Below are 15,830 nucleotides of genomic sequence, written 5' to 3'. Positions count from 1 at the left end.
GAAATTGAAAGTTCTAGTTCATTTTTAAGAGTCAAAAGAGATCGGAGGTAAACTAGGCCTCCCCCTTTTCTTTCCCAAACCATCCAATAAGAATTTCGAGATAGGCGTGTTATTGAAAATATTTCAAACATCAGATAACAAAAACTCCAGAGTCGACATAACACCCCAGAGCCCAGTGGCAAATGTTTTAAGTTATGCCCCGCGGGCATATAAGTTTTTTTTGTAAGGGGTGGTCGCATAAAGTCCAGGAATAAGATAAGACAAATATTATTTTCCGAAGGCTAGCACAAGCTCTAATAGAGCCAAATTCGCTTCATATGTCGAAAAGAAACAGAAAAAGCAAAACAAAGATATTTTTGTTTGAGATTTTTATTATACAGCATTGGAAGTTCCGATTAGACCAGGTAAGCCCCCCCCCTAAAATTCAGCTTACGGGTGCCCATGAAGGACTGTTCAAGACAAACAGTTTTTCAATAAATTCAAATGACGCAGTAAGCTTTAGACTTTTACAGTTGGGGGAGGGGGTTGAAAAACTCTTACTTGTATTAATTGTTGTTCCATTTGAATCCATTTGTTCCAAGCTCCATTTGAACATTCAATTTAAGTTTAAATGTTTTCAATATTTATATATTCATTTTGTATTAGTGCCTGTTGTATGTTTGTTGCCTATGATTATTTATTTAATTTCTGTTCGCTTTTTTTTGTTTTTCTGTTCTGCTCCTTATTTTCAGTTGAATAAACGCATTTTTTTAAATTTAATTTTTTTTTAAAAACCTTTAAATATGCTGAAATATCCAGAGATCCTATAATATGTATAAAAGCATAATTAGAGAAAAGTTTGCCGAGTTTACATTCCTTTCCACTTTTGAACTATTGAGAGAGTTCATACTGATACAAAAATCACTTTCACAGTGTAGTGTCAACAGGTCATCAAGTCATTTTTCATTCATCGTAGACCTAAGAACAGTTTTCCCCGATTCCAGCTTTCTAAATATTCTTTTTAAATATTCTAATATTCATTCAGATGCATCCTTTCTGTCCCACATCTCCTAATGACGGGCTTGTACACATCGTTTTAAAGAAGTCCATAACAAATTTTGGGTCACTACATATCGTAAAAAATAGAAATGTCATGCCTGAAAATATTAATTTTAATGCGGGATCTCCACTCGCTATAGTGTCATCAGGTAGTAGCAGGGCTTTAGGAATTGGTGAGGCAGTTATCGTCACAAGAATACTTTGACTGACAAAAGCTGTGGTAACTGAAATGCTGACATTCCGCTTTTGCTTCTTTGACGTCGTGAATCAGTTTTTAAAGAACGGCACTATGACATAGTTCGGTGCTTCTTCAGGATCGTTATGAAGACGACGAACGTGTTCTTTGAAATAGTCTTTATTTTTTTTAGCGTCCCTTTCGCAGCATTTGACGGTTATATGGTTGGGTCTAGCAGGGACGGACCCAGGATTTTCTTTTGGGGGGGGGGGATGGAAGTGCAAAATAAGTTGATCCGATAAACTTGCATTAGGGACAAGTTTATTTAACACAAACTTGCGTTAATTAAGAAAATTCACTACTTTAGACTACGTAAGGAGGGGTCACGCACCCCCTTGCCCCTCGCTGGATCCGCCACTGGGGTCTGGTTACAGAAACATTACGCCTCTTATTCACACATGACATTTCAAAGCAACAACTACCAGAACAACCACCATTTAAGCTAATTTCACAAGACCACGAGTGCGTCACTAAAAAAATATCTAACGATGCACTAAATTATATTTATTCTTTTCCAATACTCTCCTAGTTACGCTGTTCAAACTGGCCGATTTTCTGACAAAAGTACAGTCTAATAAAATGTATTATTTTTCTTGTTTCTCAAGACACTGAACACCTAACTTGGACAAGATTAAGGTATGGTAACTGCAACTTGTAAGAAGCTTCGGAAAGGGAGAGGAGATGGAAATGGACAATACTTGAATCGAATGGTAAAAATTCAAACCAAATAGGAGAAAAATTTGCATCCATAGCGTAACAACATTAATTAAAGCTTAATTGTTTAATAAGTTAAAGTTTTTGCGTAAAATGCAAGATCTTACTTTTTTCGAGATTTTCTTTCGGAATATAGCATTTTGAATTATCTGTCATTTTATCAATTCTTCACCATTCTCCCTTAAATTTCGCAGTTGGTTTTCCGACTTCCCAGTTAATTCTTATTCTAGGACGCCGACAAAAGTTTCAATTCTGAACCAACGATTATAACTAAGAAATTTTCCAAGAACCATATAATTGAAAATATATTTTTGAGCTGTTGGAGCTAAAAAAGTTTTGCCAATGCTTCAAGCGGACGGACCGAATCGGTTCCTCAAGGACTATTCACCGGGATTAAACACATTATATCTTTCTTTAATTCAAAATTTAACTTTCTTGACATGGGCAAAATTTCCAATACCACAACTTGGAAAGCTGTAATAGGTAAGCTCTGATGTCATTAGCTATAAGCGAACTAAAAATTTTGAGGAAAAATTTCAATCCCCCTTCCTCCATGCCTGTTTCTATACTTATCTAAAGGATAGTGGAGAGTTAGACAAATTAAGCATTAAAATGTGGTTATTTTAGGCACCTACCAGCAGGAGTTTTCTGCGTTGTCATTGTTACAGTAGCACACACAGACAGTACTTCTGGATTGAAGCTTGGCAGAGATGCTGTTTTATGCTTCATTTTTGCATACTGTAGACAGACATAGAATATGAATGATAAAAGGACACACTTTATTAATAGGAATATCAGTAAGGAAAGTCTGAAGTTCAATTGCTTGATCTAATTCCTGAAGATCTACGGCCTGATGAAGATCGACTAATCCTTCAAAATATCGGCAAAGAAAAAACAAATCTGAGTCTGAATTTTACATCAGAGCTATTTATTACAATCATGGATAGTTTCCTAATTTTATTTTCGAAACAAGTAATTTATTAATAAACAAACAGAATATAAGTGATTTATAACAAATTATTGGAGAATTTCGAACTCTAAAGAAATTAAATAAAATAATTGGTACTTTCCCATGATATGGGCCTTTCTAAAAAGTCAAGTTTGGTTAATGCTAATGAAATAAAACAAAATAGGATGAATATATAATAGTTTATTTGGGCTATATATTTGGGCTATATACAAACAAATTTGGGCTATATATTTGCACATTAGGAATGGGGGTGGGTGGTAAAGCCGTGCATACATTAAATACGCAACCTAACCAAGGTGTCAATTTACGACACCTCCAATATTGTCCAATATGCTTCCCATGCAAGCTTAAAGTCATGGTGTGTCCATTTTCACACTCTTTTGTCTTGGGCAATAGCCCCTTATCCTATAAAAATTCAACTGCCTCTTTTTCTGCCTTTAGCAAATCCCAAACTGTAATTTTAACATTCTTATTAGATCACCCGGTACACTCAATTCCATTTTAACAACTGTAAACATGTAAACATTCTCTTTGCCTCATGTCCCTGTAAATGTATCATTCTCTTTGCCTTAATGTCCCATTCAGTTTATGCTAAAAATTGAAATAGCTGTATCATTACCTAGTTAATTATAAGTTGTCATTTGCTTTTAACAACTTAGTCAAATCGGTGAGAAAAATGTCTTTCATAGCTCACTTTTTAACGTTTACCCACAAACATTTCGTGGTTCTCTTGCCATTCAGACTAAATCTATACTGTTATAAAAAATATGCTTATTTAGTTACTTGGTTACTATTTAGTGTTCTCTATTTGTAAAGTGACCAAACGAGAAAAACAGTAATTTCAGAGACACCATTAGTTAAATTTGGAAAAGGAGGAGGGAGTCGATCCAATGGATTCTATTTACCGGTTCTTCATTACTACCGACTGAAATAGACATAAATTTGGACTAAAAGTCTAATCACACTGCAATTTTATGAACTCGCCCTTTTAATAACTAAATGAAGATAGTAACCTCGTTTGTAATATTTTTACTTCGTATCGATATTTTTTGGGCCCTTCTTTTTCTTATCGTAGCACGATGCTAGCTAGATAGCACTGGAATTCCTCTTTTTCATGATGCTTCGGACTTGGTAATGTACCCTGTACACAGAGCCTCATAAAACCCTATTAAAGAAAAGATTTAATCAGAAAGCGTTTCCGGCGGTAGTATAATTTGTATGTATTGTCCTAACTATGGAAGTTAATTTTTGTTTAGTTTGTCAAGATCATGGTAAAGTTTCTAAATGGGCATTTCTTAGATATATTTTTCTACTATCAGTGAGCTTGTGTTAAATGTTATTAGTACGCTTGAAACCCAGATAAATAATGTAGGTTATTGTGTTTTCTAGTAGCCTAGAGGATTTACCAAGACAAGTCTGTTTTAAATTTTCTTAGCTCAATTTGTAGGCTACTGATTGTACATTATTCACTGTTTTACCAATCCTTCCAGCAAATCACTATGAAACTTAGAGTCTAGCCTAAAGCTAGAAACTTAAGTTTAATTCACAAGTTATCATAGCCTAATGTCAGCTAACTTAGCCTTGGCTGATTAGCCAGTAGAAATAATGGGATATAAGCCTAGAATTGGGGCTGTTGAGGAGGAAACATGTTATGAAAACAATTCTCACTTCAAAATAGCTAGCCTATGTAGAATGGTAAAATTCTACTTTATCTACTTTTGGCTGTCTTGGAAAGGGGTTAGGTTAGGAGAATAAAACTTTCAGGGATGGGTCTACAGGCTAAAGTATTGGCTATCCTGGGAAGGTATTTTAAATCACCTACCTCCACTCCTCCCTCTAGAGGGTTTTGACCTTTAAGAATCTGTGTTTTAAAAGTAAAACCTTACAAAATAGGACAAACTTTGGTAAAGTTCTACCAAATCATATTATTGAGTTAGGAATAAAGTGAATACACCATTTGATGCCTTCTTTATGCTGATTATGAATATAGGCTAATAATCATTTCTATCGGAAATGAATTTGAGCCCCCCCCCCTATATATACCTAACCTAACCCTGAATTGGCATATAGCCTATAGGAGGGGGGCTGAAATTCATTTATGATAGAAATGATTATTATATTCATAATCAGCATAAAAAGGCATTGAATGGTGTATTCACTTCAGTCCTAACTCAATAATATGATTTGGTAGAACTTTACCTAAACTTCTAGCCCACTTTATCTACTTTTGGCTATCTTGGAAAGGGGTTAGATTAGGAGAACAAAACTTTCAGGGATAGGTTGGTAGATATTTACCAAATCAAATTGTTGAGTAACAACTAAGGTGAATATACCATTTGATGCCTTTTTTATGCTGATTACAAATATAAAAAACATTTCTATCGTAAATGAATTTTAGCCCCCCCCCCCTATATATGTCTATTCTGGATATATATTTGCACATATGGGGGGGGGGGTCAGGTTAGGCAGGGGGCTGAAAATAATTTCCGATAGAAATAATTGTTATATTCGTAATCAGCATAAAAAAGGCATCGAATGGTGTATTCACTTCAGTCCTAACTCAATAATATGATTTAGTAGAACTTTACCTAAACTTCTAGCCCACTTTATCTACTTTTGGCTATCTTCGAAAGGGGTTAGATTAGGAGAACAAAACTTTCAGGGATAGGTTGGTAGATATTTACCAAATCAAATTATTGAGTAACAACTAAAGTGAATATACCATTTTATGCCTTTTTATGCTAATTACAAATATAAAAATATTTTCTTTTTGAATTGATTTTTTCCCCCCCCCCCTATATATGTCAATTCAGGATATATATTTGCACATTTGGGGGTGGGGGTTAGGTTAGGCAGGGGGTGTGTGTGCTGAAAATCATTTCAAATAGAAATGATTGTTATATTCATAATCAGCATAAAAAAGGCATTGAATGGTGTATTCCCTTCTGATAGAAATGATTATTATATTCATAATCAGCATAAAAAAAAGCCATTGAATAGTGTATTCACTTTAGTCCTAACTGAGTAATATGATTTGGTCAATATTTAGCAATGGGTCTACAGGCCAAAGTATAGGGAGGTATTTTAAAGCACCTACCTCCACTCCTTCTCCCTCTAGAGGGTCCTGAGCCTTTGATGGCCTTTAAAATCTGTGTTTTTAAGGTAACACCTTGCAAAATAGGATAAACTTTGGTAAATTTCTACCAAATCATATTATTGAGTTAGGAATAAAATGAACACACCATTTGATGCCTTTTTCTTATGCTGATTACAAACATAATAATCATTTCTATCAGAAATGAATTTCAGCCCCCCCCCTATATATGCCAATTCAGGGTATATATTTCTACAACCTAACCTAACCCTGAATTGGCATATATAGGGGGGGGGGATTGAAATTCATTTCTGATAGAAATGATTATTATATTTGTAATCAGCATAAAAAAGGCATCAAATGGTGTATTCACTTTATTCCTAACTCAATAATATGATTTGGTAGATATTTACCTAAACTTCTACTTTAGCTACTTTTGGGTATCTTGGAAAGGGGTTAGGTCAGGGAAATGAAACTTTCAGGGATTGGTCTATAGGCTAAAGTATGTCATAGGAAGGTATTTTGGTAAAAATTTAGAATTATGGCCATGGGCATATGGAGGGGGGGCAGCTGTCCCCCTAAACCTTCAAATTTACATTAGACATGGCTGAAAAAGCAGATGGTTTGGAAAAAGCAGTTGATAAAACTCCATCACACTATCAACTACCCCCCCCCCCCTAGACAATATGCTGCACCATGGCTTAACAACACCAACAATTTTAAATCAGCGGTTACATCACTTCAGTTACAATTGATGTAACAAAAATCAGTTTGTTCACTGATTGGAGCCACTGATCTTTTTGCAGTCACTATCAGTCCTGTCGTGCTAAAAAGCCATTTAGCTGGGGTACATGTGGCCGGTACAGCCAGAACTTGACGAGCGTAAACTGCCACTCGCGGGATCTGATGCTAGTACTGGACCTTGGGGTCCCACAGAATGCTGCAAATGGGCTTCTTCTTTGTATCTGCTGAAATAAGTTGTTTTATAAGGGAGAACAAACCTGCACCTTCACCATAGGGCTCCTGCGCACTACACTACAGGAGGAACTAAACAGCACCTTTACCCTCTTTTCTTATCAACACGGAATAACCCTCCAAAATTCTTTTCTGAAAGAAGTGGTCAACGTTTCAAGTCAAAGTTTAAAGCTATTTCAACTTCAGTGTGCTCTGCTAACTGTGCAAAAAAATGTAATTCATTTCTATAGATATATTTCTATACTAGCTCTAGATAATCTACCAAGTGGGAAACTACTGCAAATCAGTATCGATAAATAAATTAAACCCAAAACAAACAAAAATAACAATAAATAACTGTTTCAAACTCAAAACGAGCAGAAATTAACATAAGTTGGGCTCAAAACCCCTATGCCTTCCCAAGGACAGAACATACTTTTCACTTTACTGAAAAAATATAAATGTTTTTACTTTTATAACTTTAATAAATCAAATAATATTAAGATTTTGATTACTAAATATCAGTATATGTATATTAAACTGACAATGCATATTCATTTGTACTTTTGTCAGTAAAGTACAAATTATGTTCTGGCCTTGGGAAGGCATAGGGTTTTGAGCCAAACTTATGTTAATTTCTGCTCGTTTTGAGTTTGACTCAGTTATTTATTGTAATTTCTGTTTGTTTTGGGTTTCATTTATTTATTGATGCTGATTTGTGGTAGTTTCATGTTTGGTAGATTATTTGACTTTAATTTTGCTCATTTTGGTTTAATGGAGTTCTTTACTTTTCTTTGAAAAAACCTATTTTTTGGAAACAGTTTTTTTAATTAATTTCTGTTCATTTTATACTGACATAGTCTTTTCAGGGACAAAAAAAAAAATAATCATACTTTAAATCTTTTCGTTTTTGAAATAATTTATAGTTTTGCCTGCTATTTGTATGCTTGAAATCAATTTTCATCAAAATTTAACAACATAGACTCTTATAAAAATCTAGACATAAATAATAGTGTTTAATTTTGTTTCATACCTCCTCTAGTTGACCTTAAATGAAAAACAGGATAACATACGCAAACAAATTTGTTTACTTTCTTTGATAGCTTGGATACTTACTTACTTACTTACTTAAGTCCCATCCGTCCTCGAAGGTCGTCTTGGGGCCTCTTTCTTCGTAACGGCGTGGATGTGCCTTCTGTATGCTTCACGGTCTTTTGCTAGGCGAAGAAGATCGGAGAGGCGGTGAGGTGCAAAGTTTTCCTTCCACCTTTTTGGGGGATGACCATGAGGAGGAGAACCGTGAATTTGGCCTTCAAAGGTGATTTTTGGGAGATGGGACCAACTCATCCATTGTATGTGACTGAGCCATTGAAGTTGCTGGAGCTGGATCTTCATGAGAATTGTTTGTTGTGCTTTAAGCCACTCGAGAAGTTCGAAATTTGAGATTCTATCAAGGTAAGTGATCCCGCCGATGCGGTGGAGGCACTTAGTTTCAAATGCTGCAAGTCGACGGTTGTCATTTACCTTCAGTGTCCATGTTTCACATGAGTAGATTGCGATGGGGATGATCAGGGTATCAAAAAGTCGTGTCTTAAGCCGCAGAGACAGCTTAGATACACTTACACTATTTTGATTTGGTTAAATTTTAAGAGAAGAAGAAGCCCTGAAAGTTTGAACATAATACCCTCAGTCATTCTTGGGATACTGCTGAGATGCCTTATTGGGAATTAGCATTAACACATTGTATTTTGATTTAATCTTAAGGCGACATTTAGTTTTTAAACATAAGGCAAATGGGAGAGTGGCGTGGGAGGGGGATTAGTTTCCCTCCACTCACTTTCGACTATTAAAAAGGACATCAGCCCTTTCTATTTTCAATCGAATGAGCCCTTTTCAAAGTTCCTATGACAACTTCTTCAATACAAAGTGCCCTGGTCTAAACAACAACAACAACAAAAAAATGATACAGTATACCCACATTGATCTCTACTATAAAAATGTCAAGCCTTCCAATCACTTTTGATCATTGAAAAGGGCACTAGGCTTTTCAATTTCCAAACTAATGATCCCTTTTTGAGTTTCTACGACAACGCTTTCTATAAACACCGTATATGCCCCCAGGGCATAAATTAGAACCCTTACCCTAAGGGCTGTGAGGGTGGTTGTCATCATCTAAGACCTAATTTTCAGAACTTTCAACTACGTTAAACAAAATGGCTATCTCAAAATTTTGATTGTATGTGTTTTGGGAAATGGTGGTGTGGAAGGGGTGTTAGTTGCCTTCCAATCATTTTCGTCTATTAAAAAGGGCACAAGCCACTCCAATCTCTAATTGAATGAGCCCTTTTCGAAGTTTCTACGCCAACTTCTTTGATATGAAATGCCCTGGTTTAAAGAAAAAAAAATAATACATTGTGCCTACATCGTTCTTATATACCTCCAGGACATAACTACAAAACCCTTGCCCTAAGGGTTGTGGGGGAGTAACCTCCTCAAAAAATATATTTTCTCTCTGGAAATCAGTTACTCTGAACAAAATGGTTATCTTAAAATTTTGATTGGATGTGTTTGGGGAAAGGGTGGGCGTGGAAGGGGAGTTAGCTGCCTTCCAATCACTTTCGACTATCAAAAAGGGCACTAGTTATTCCAATCGAATGAGAAAAACAGCAGCGTATTAGTGACGCCGCCGCCGATAGAATCAGCAGCGGCGTCAGCGCGCTGATGCAAGCTCAGAGGCACACCGCCATTTTTTTGGTGGCGTGCCACCAATTTTTGGCACGGCTTTGGGGTCTACTTCCAGCATACACAGTGGATTCCATCTGAACTCACAGCATAGTCCAAATCACCTTGTCTCATCTCTTTTTCAGCTTTGAGTTTGGGTAGACCTTTACAGTTGCATGAATTGCACCACAGCAGTAGAGCTTATTGTTCCATGAGGTTTTTTCCATTTTTTCCATGAGGTTTACTGAACCAAAGAAACTGTCACAATAAATGTGATTATTTTTGCCTTCCAATCCCATGGTAAGGTTGATAACTACTTGTTCTTCAAGTCCAAACTATAGTGTTAGCTAACTTCCTGGTGTAGAACTGAAAATCACAAACAAAACCATGCGTGTCTGCTCTGACCCAGATCTTGTAGCCTGGCTTTATGGGCTTCATAGGCATATACTGTTTGAAACCAATGCATCCTTTGAATTTGACTATGCTTTCATTGACGGCCTGTTCTTTGGTTGGCTTGTAAGTCCTTCAAAAGCTTGAGTGTAGTTTGTCAATCAGTGGTCTGATCTTAGAGTGTGTCATAGTTGTCACTTCCTTTCTGGGGTAAGATCAAATTGTCATTGAGATGAATGTGAGTAAGAAGCCAGCTGAAACAGCTTATATTCATCAGCCCAGAGATGTCATTATCTCTGAGTTCATTGTGACTTGACCAGCAATCTTGATAAGATGGTACCATCTTGACACCCATAAGCATATTTATTGCCAAAAAAACTTTCATTTCATCTTGAGTAATTGGGGTGAATGAAACACCTTTCTGAGTAGCATATAAGTTTGTTTGAAATACAATGTGGTCAATCAGATCAAGAATTTAGAATTGAAGAATAAAAAGAGCAAATAATATTAAGATTTTAGATGCTAGACTCAGTTTTGTGGAAATTGCTTGAGTTTCATTTTTTTTTTGCGAGCTGCTGAAGTGGTCTCAAACTCAAACCACTCCCAAAATAAACAACATTTTTTTTTTAGCATATGTTGCAAGGTGGTCATTGGGGATGACCAGCCTCTCATGTCCAATATCTCCTTATCGTGCTTCGTATCTGAAACTGTGATGCTAATAACTTGTAATCTGCTACAACAAGGAACAAATTGACAGGAAAAACAATTAAAGATACTACTATTTCCAAGAATTTTAAACTTTGTTACTTTTTATAAAAAAATAGTATGTGATCCAATCTAAATACTAGGTGTCAATTAGGCTGCCTATAAAATTTTGCCGGTCAGATAGTGTTGCTAGGCATATGCTAGACCAGTGGTTTCTTATTTTCACCACATACAGATCATGGTAAAAAAATATAAAAGGTGGTTTCACATTGGAACCACTTTGTTGGAAAGGGTTAAGAAAACAATTCTTACTTTAAAATATGTATAATGATCCTAGCTTACTGATTATCCAAGGGGAGAACCTTTATCATCAAATCTTTTCTCCTTTTCCCTTCCTTTTCCAACTTGAAAGATAAAATTATAATTTTGCCATGCTCTCATTGCAATGCATAAATCTTTTGAAATTGCTGCTATAAAATTTGTTTATTATAGATAGTGTTTGTCCTGCTCATTGTTAATTCCGTTTTTTTTAATGATAGATAAAGCAGTGGCAAAAATACAGAATATTGCTATAAATATACATATACATACAGAGTATATACCTGCACCCCCCTAATGTGCAAATATACAACCAAAATCGCATTCTGATTCTAAATATAACCTTCATTTACATCGCAAATAAATTTTGCCCCCATCCCCCTGATGTGCAAATATATACCATGATTTGGATATATTTAGGGGTTGGGGTACAGTTCATTTGGTTATATTTAGGTTCAGAATGCAATTTTTGCTATATATTTGCACATTAGGGGGATGGGGGTATATACACTGTATGTATATGTATATTTATAGCAATATTTTGTATTTTCGCCACTGCTTTATCTATCATTAAAAAAACAATTAACAATGACCAGGGCAAATGCTATCTATAATAATCAATTTTTAAATGCTATCTAAATGCTACCAGGACAAATGCTATCTATAATAATCAATTTTCATAGCAGCAATTTCAAAATATTTATGCATTGTGACAAGAGCATGTCAAAAATTTTATTTTTTTTTTCTTTTAAGTTAGAAAAAGAAGGGAAAAAGAGAAAAGACTTGATGATAAAGGTTCTCCCCTTGGATAATATGAGAACTAGGATCATTATAGATATTTTAAAGTAAGAATTGTTTTCTTAACATGTCTCCTTATCAGGGGCCACAATTCTAAATTTTTACTGGTATTTGAAGAACCCAGGCCTTCTCCCTACTCCTTCTCCCTCTAGAGGGTCCTGAAGTTTGTTCACATGAAAGGTCTATGTCTATTGAAAATTTTGACAAAATGACATTTTTTCTTAATTTTCAGTTATCAGTTTCTTATTTTCTGGCTTTTGTTCTGAAAATGACATTCCTGTTATTTGAGTAGAATTTTAAGCCATATTAATGTTGTTTTTTATTTAGGAAATATATTTGCTTATCTTTAAAACCTTATAAATTGGAATTCAGCAAAGTTGTGAAGCTGAAAAGAATTTTGTTGTAGGCCTACTTTATTTAAGCAGAAGATCTATTTTGCAATGTTTCACTTTTATAACACAGATTTGTAAAGGTTACTCAAGGTCAGGACCCTCTAGAGAGAGAAGGCATGGAGGTAGGCACTTCCAAATTTACTTCCCAGGACATACTTAAGCCTGTAGACCCATTCCTGAAAGGACATCCACCATATGGCTAATATGGGAGTAAAGTTCATTTGTGATGCAAATGGATGTTATATTTAGATTGAGGATGCAATTCTAGGCATATATTTCCACATTAGTGGGGTGGGGGTATATATTATGTGAATATGTAGTTCCTAAGAAATTCATGAATTTCTTAGAAAAACTGGAAAACAAGGAAAGAAATGGAGATACAGGCTCTCCCCCTGCAAAATGTGTTAACTAGGATTATTCTGCATATTATGGAGTAAAAATTGCTTTCTTGATGTTTCCTTATGTCCAGCTGGACTCCTAGGCTTAAAATACTGGTTGGCTATTCTAAAGATTTGTATATAATTACACTGTCAAATTAGCCATCTGGTGGTATCCCTTCCTGAAAGTTTCTCATTTCCTAACCTAACCCCTTTCCAAGATAGCCAAAAGTAGCTAAATTAGAATTTTACCCAAAATAGATCTTATGCTTAAATGAAGTACAACAAAATTGTATTCAGCTTCACAACCACTCAATCCAGTACTGTTCTATTAACTGGACTCTTTAATACAGCAATGCATACCAGTCATGAAATAGATCTAGATACATGAAGAAAACAGGTTTACAATACCTTCTGGGATATAAACAAAGGCAAGGACTTTATTTAAATTGTTGGTTTTTGGGGGGAGGGGGAAAGAGGTACCTAGTTTAGGTTACATATTTAATATATGCTGTGGTTTGCCCCCCCCCCATAATGTGCAAATGTATAGCCCAAATTTGTTCTAAACTATTATATAGTCATCCTATTTTATTTCATTAGCATTAACTAAACTAGCACTATATAAAAGAGTCTGGTTAATAGAACAGTACCCTCAATCCTAATTTATAAGGTTTCAAAGATATGCAAATGCATTTCCTAAATTTTAGAATAAAAAACTTTGATATGGCTTAAGTTCTACTCAAATAACAGGAATTGCCAGAGAAAACTGAACTAAAGCCTTTGACTTGCCAGAGAGAGGACTAAAGCCAGAGAAAAAGAAGTGGAGGTAGAGAGAGACCTCCACTTCTCCACTTATAGAGAAGAAGTAGAGGTAGGTACTTCAAAAATATCTTCCCAGGACATACTTTAGCCTGTAGACCCATCCCTGAAAGTTTCATTTTCCTAACCTGACCCCTTTCTAAGATAGCCAAAAGTTGCTAAGTAGAATTTTACCATTTTTTCTAAATTTAGAAAAAAAATGGTAAAATTTACAGATCTTTGAAACCTCATAAATTGGGCTTGAGCAAAGGTGTAAAACTGAAAAGAGTTCTTGTACATAATTTAAGCAGAAGATTTATTTGCAAGGTTTCACTTTTATAACACAAAACTTTTAAAGGTCAGGGCCCTCTAGAGAGAGAAAGAGTAGAGATACATTCTTCAAAATACCTTCTCAGAACATACTTTAGTCTGTAGAAATTTCAATAAACTTTTTAAATTTAACTAAATCTTTTTTTGAATATTATGAAGTATGCATTGTTTTCTTATAATGTTTTCTTCTTAATAGTCCCAAATTCTATGATTTTACCCTTATGACACAAGATTGACACAGCAAAGTGCATAAGAAATAAGTGATTTTGACTATAGCCTACACTATAGCCTACCAATCATGGTAGATTGACTATAGCCTACCAATCATGGTCAACACTAACCTTGAAGCTATCAACTGATCTGGCTGACATGGTAGATTTGCTAAGTGAATTCCACAGTGGAACAACACAATTGGTGAAGAAGTTGAACTTCTTGTGCATTCTGCTAAATTTTCGACACAGTTTTATTGGATTTCCTTGTCTTCTGGTATATTCATTGTGATAAAAAACAGGCTTGATAGTGTCACTGGTCATCATCTTACATGCAAGGATGACATCTCCTCTCTCTCTATGGTACATTAGGGTAGGTAGGTCAAGCTTTTCTAGTTGTTGCTTGTAGCAGATTTGTTTTTTTTTTCACAAAAGGGAGCTTGGTTGCTCTATGCTGGACCTTCTCAAGAATCTCCATGTCACACTAAGATGGGGGTTGGCAACCAGCATACCAAACTCAAGATGGGGACAAACAAGGGCTGTGTGAAGTTTCTTGATAACTCTTGGTTGGCGACTTGTTACTGAATGCTTGATCAAACCAAGGACCTTGTTTGCCTTAGCTGCTTGTTTTTGACAGTCACTATGAAACTTAAGCTTATCATCAATTAATACCCCAAGATCATGCTCTTCCTCAGCACTCTAAATGGGCATATTGGCACCTGCAGAGTCAATCATGTGGTAACTATGGCAGGGATTGTTTGGACCAAGATGAAGGACTTTGCATTTGTGTGGGTTGAACTCAAGTATCCAGGTTGTTGCCCACAGACAGGTTCTTGATATCTTGCACAGAAGGGCAATTTTCTATAGAGACTGCTGGACCAAAGAGTTTGGAATCATCTGCATTCAGTTACAAGCCATTCTTGACCACCTCAGGAGCATCATTTATGTTAAGGTTAAACAGTGTTAGATAGTTGTGATTGGCTGATGACTAGACTAATTGGGATTGGCTGACAGGGCTACAATCTTGGAAAACATAGTTTTTCACTTGTCTTAGGTTAAATCTATCCAAGGCTGTCTATGTTCATGATTAGGATATGTTGTTCTAACTTTTAAGATCCTGTGTCAAAGATTAGATTACATTTTTAAGATTAGGCTTAATCTTTAAATGTGTGGCCAAGATTAGGCTCCACAGTTGTCAATCAGTATATTTGAATTGTAAGTGTTATATATGGTTAAATTAAGCAAGCAAATGATATACTTGTAAGAAGATCATGACACATCCAATGGTGAAACACTACTTTCTATATGGTACAACAGAGATTTTACAATGATTTAGTTGTTAAAGAGTGGATTAACTGACTACTGGGTATCTTATCCTAGAAGTAAAACCTTGAAAAATTATATGAAATATTCAAATATGCTTGAAAAGAGTCTTGACATCCTTTTATCTTTACTCAATCATAATTCACATGGTTATAAACCTAGAATTAAGGGGCTGTTGAGAAGAAAATATAATAAGAAAACAATTCATAGCCTACTTCATAACATGCAGAAAAATAGTTGTTAAATTTTGAAAGCAACTCTACTATACTTTACCCCTACCCCCAATGTGTATATCCCAAATCAGCTACAAATGGCTATTTTTTATCACTAGACAATTTTTTTTTAACTGTGGACTGTTTTACCTTTTGGTATCTCATTAAGTGCTCAATATGAGATTTCCTACAGAAACTATTGCATTATGAAAGAACATTAAAAAAGGAATCAAGTGATGTATTCACTTTCAT

The 15,830-nt window shown here is 35.3% G+C and overlaps 1 protein-coding gene across 2 annotated transcripts in view; it reads left to right on the top strand.

The window, feature by feature from the left end:
* RpL21 (ribosomal protein L21) overlaps positions 1-15,830 on the top strand; it is a 226,683-nt gene that overhangs the window by 200,511 nt on the left and 10,342 nt on the right. Inside the window, exon 1 of one of the 2 annotated variants that reach the window (XM_089087575.1) lies at positions 4,155-4,173. The exons of the other annotated variant lie outside the window; for it this stretch is intronic. The gene's annotated coding sequence lies outside the window, so the exon portion shown is untranslated. Of the gene's footprint in view, positions 1-4,154; positions 4,174-15,830 lie in introns of those variants that run through there. 2 annotated transcript variants of the gene reach the window in all.

Source organism: Artemia sp. Qi Xiang Cuo, chromosome 4, assembly GCF_049724085.1.
Source record: "Artemia sp. Qi Xiang Cuo chromosome 4, ASM4972408v1, whole genome shotgun sequence".
Classification (NCBI taxonomy): domain Eukaryota; kingdom Metazoa; phylum Arthropoda; class Branchiopoda; order Anostraca; family Artemiidae; genus Artemia; species Artemia sp. Qi Xiang Cuo.
The sequence above is the reverse complement of the archived record's forward strand: the minus strand, read 5'-3'. Positions and strand labels throughout refer to the sequence as shown.